The sequence below is a fragment of the Arachis ipaensis genome, chromosome B6, assembly GCF_059453495.1.
Source record: "Arachis ipaensis isolate K30076 ecotype BB chromosome B6, ASM5945349v1, whole genome shotgun sequence".
Classification (NCBI taxonomy): Eukaryota; Viridiplantae; Streptophyta; class Magnoliopsida; order Fabales; family Fabaceae; genus Arachis; species Arachis ipaensis.
The window spans coordinates 33,920,300-33,923,756 of NC_142441.1; the positions used below are offsets into that span (position 1 = coordinate 33,920,300).

The following is a 3,457-nucleotide window of genomic DNA, read 5'->3' on the forward strand; positions in this document are numbered from 1 at the left end:
GAAGATAGAATGATCTTCCAGAGGATGCTTCATAGCTTTATTTAAACTGAAACTCACTGCTCTGCCATCTATCTCAAAGGAGTAAGTTCTTGAGAATGCATCCAGCTTGAACTTTGAAGTCTTTAGGAATGGTCTTCCAATCAGGATTGATGATGGTCTTCTTGAGTCATTAGGGGGCATTTCCAGGATATAGAAGTCAATGGGAAATGTGAGCCCCTTAATGCTCACTAATACGTCTTCAGCAATTCCAATTACTGTAATAATGCTTTTATCTGCTAACACAAAATGAGCTGCCGAGCTTTTTAAGGGAGGGAGCCTCAAAGTATCATATATAGACAATGGCATTATACTAACACATGCTCCTAAATCACACATGCAGTTAGAAAATATCACACCTCAAATGGTACAGTTAACCATACATGGACTTGGATCACTACATTTTTCATGTATACCTCCCATTAAAGCAGATATAGAACTACTTAAAGGAATAATTTCTAATTCATTAATTTTATCTTTATGTATGCATAAATCTTTTAGAAACTTTGCATATTTAGGTACCTGCTGAATAATATAAAAAAGGAGAACAATTACCTCAACCTTTTTGAATATTTCTACCATTTTGGGGTCAAGTTCCATCTGCTTTCTGGGCTTCCTTGCAAGTTGTGGGAATGGGATAGGAAGGGCGTTACTTGCAGCTTCTGCATCCTTTGATGTTTCATTCTGCGGTTGAGCTGCTTCTTCTTCAACTATGTTTTGTACGTCCTCTTCCTCTTCAGCATCTTCCACTTCCACTACATCTTCAGCTGGGACGTGTTATGGTGAGCTTGGCTCCTCCTGGTTCCTCCCCTGCAATGTGGTTCCAGACCTCAAAGTGATGGCATTGATGCCACCTTTGGGATTAGGTAGGGGTTGAGAAGGAATTCCACTGGAGCTTGAAGGTTGATTGGTGGAATTAGGTGATGAATCTAACCGGGGGACGAGAGCTTGTAAAGTAGCAGTCAGACCATTTAAAGTAGAGTTCAGCTGCGTCTGCATGTCTTATTGTCCTTGTCCAAGAGAACGGAGCATCTCGTCATTTGATGAGGAATTGGAATAGGTGATATGAGGAATCTGTTGTTGGTTGTGCTGGAATCCTTGAGATTGTCTTAGGTGAGGTGCTCTGCAAGGCTGGTTCTGATTCTGCTGTCTGTTGTTGTTATTGTTATTCCACCTCTGGTTTCCATTATTATCTCTGCCTCCTCTGTTATAGTTGTCCCTCCAACTAGGGTTTGAATTATCTCTCCAACCATGATTGGAGTTGTCTTGCCATCCATGGTTATAGGTTCCACCTTGGTTGTAATTGCCGCCTTGTTGATTTTATCCTTGATTTGGGCGGTCATAGAAGTTATGAGTAGCTGCCACAGTGTTATCTTCCTGTTGGAGCTGCGGACATTCATCAGTATAATGACTATAATCAGCATAGATCCCGCATACTCTTTGGGGAACTAACTGTTCGCTCTGTTGTGGTGGGTGAGGCTGAGCTTGTTGTGCTTGTTGTTGATTCAACTGCATTTGCTTCAGTAGGTTGGTCATTTCACATATACTCTGTGTAAGAGCAGTAGTCTCAATGCTAGAAGAAACCTCTGCAACAGCTTTTGAGTGGCTGTACCTCTGCCTGTGATTCCTAGTGGACTCAGCTAAGTCGCTGATCAGTTGCCATGCTTCATCTGCGGTTCTGTACCTTTTCAGGGAACCATTATTAGCACCATCCAGTGTGGTCTTATCCTGGGGGTTCATGCCTTGAGTGAAGTAGCTGATCAACACTAGTATGTCAATCATGTGATGGAGGCATGCGTCTAGAAGGTTCTTAAAACGCTCCCAGTATTCATAGAGAGTCTCCGAGTCTCCTTGAACAATGCAGGAGATCTCTTTCCTCAGTCTATCTGTAACTTCAGCTGGGAAGTATTTTTCCAAAAATTCTCTCCTGAGCGTATCCCAGTTGGTAACAGTCGCTTTAGGGTGGGAGTAATAGCACTCCCTTGCCTTTCCCTCAAGAGAAAATGGGAAGGCAGTTAACAGGATAGAAGTTTCATCTGTACCATTACGCCTAACAGTAGAACAGGCTGTCTGGAAATTCCTAAGGTGCTTAATAGGCTCTTGAGCAGGTAAGCCATGAAACTTGGGCATCAAGTTGATTAGTGCAGTCTTCAATTCAAAATCTGTAGCCAGATTTGGATGATGCACTTGATAAGGTTGCAGTGTAAAATCTGGGGCTCCAGCTTCCTGGAGAGTAATTCTCCTAGGTTCTGCCATGTTACCTGCACGTGAATCAACTGGATCAGTAGTAAAGGAGCTTGTCTCGCTCTCAGATGGCGGTTCAGATTCACCCTCAGATGAGACTGGTGAATCGATAACAATCACTTCACCACCCTCAGAGGCTAACCGATGTCGAGCTCGCCTAATACGTGAAAGAGTTCTTTCAATTTCAGGATCAAAAGCGGCTAAGCTCGGATCAGGCAGTGAACGCGTCATTCAATGAAAAAGACATATAGCTCATGGTAACAGAAATAAAAATAAAATATGCAAATAAAATAAAATATGTACACTAATTAATAATCTAGCACGCTATTGCAACTCCCCGGAAACGGCGCCAAAAATTGATAGTGGTGGAAATTGACCAGTTAAGAAATTAATAAACGAGATGCGTTGCAAGTACAGTTCTCAACCAGCTAAGATCCGCCTTCTCAATTTAAAAAGGGTTGTCACAAATTTTAGAAATAAAAAATACTGGGAGTATGAGTCCCAGGTCGTCTCCCAACGAGTTGCAGGAAAGCATGCTAATTTATTAATCAGGAGTTTTCCAGAAAAGTTGAGTTTTGATAATGAGTAAAAATAATTATAAATTGAAGCAATAAAAATAAACTAAGAACAATTACTGATATTCTAAATAAAAAGCCTTGACTAGGGGAATGATTAATTAGAAGTTCTATCCTTGTTGGAATCTTCTCAAGTGTAGTATAAAGATGTTGTTGTTTTCGCTTAGTTAACCCTTACTAAATAAAGGAAAGTCAAGTGATTGAGCTAACTCTTACCCGCAAATCCTAGTCCTCTCCCTTGGGAAGGTCTAGCGTTAGTAGGTACAGGATTAGCCAACAACATCCAATTTAACTAAGCACTTGAGCATTCCAGCTCAAGTGTCTCCTCTTAATCAACCCCCATGTCAAGCAGAAAATCTACTCTATTGACATGGAATTAATACTCATAAAAATATAAGAAGACATAATTAAATGAAATAAAATAGAGATTTAAAATTAATTAAAAATAAAAGTAACTCTATATATTAATAAATTCAAAATGCAACATACTTAATTGAATAGGGTCAATGATCAACATGAAAAGAGTAAAGGAATAAGGAAACAAACTAAAGTAGTGTCTTCAACGGAGGTAATGACTCTTCAGCATCCAAAATCCAAAGCAA

The 3,457-nt window shown here is 40.1% G+C and overlaps 1 non-coding gene across 1 annotated transcript; it reads left to right on the forward strand.

Moving 5' to 3' along the window:
- Positions 1-1,816: 1,816 nt before the first annotated feature.
- Positions 1,817-1,920, forward strand: LOC148555097 (small nucleolar RNA R71). Its single transcript, XR_015888267.1, has one exon. It is a non-coding gene; the product is annotated as a small nucleolar RNA R71 (small nucleolar RNA).
- Positions 1,921-3,457: the final 1,537 nt, after the last annotated feature.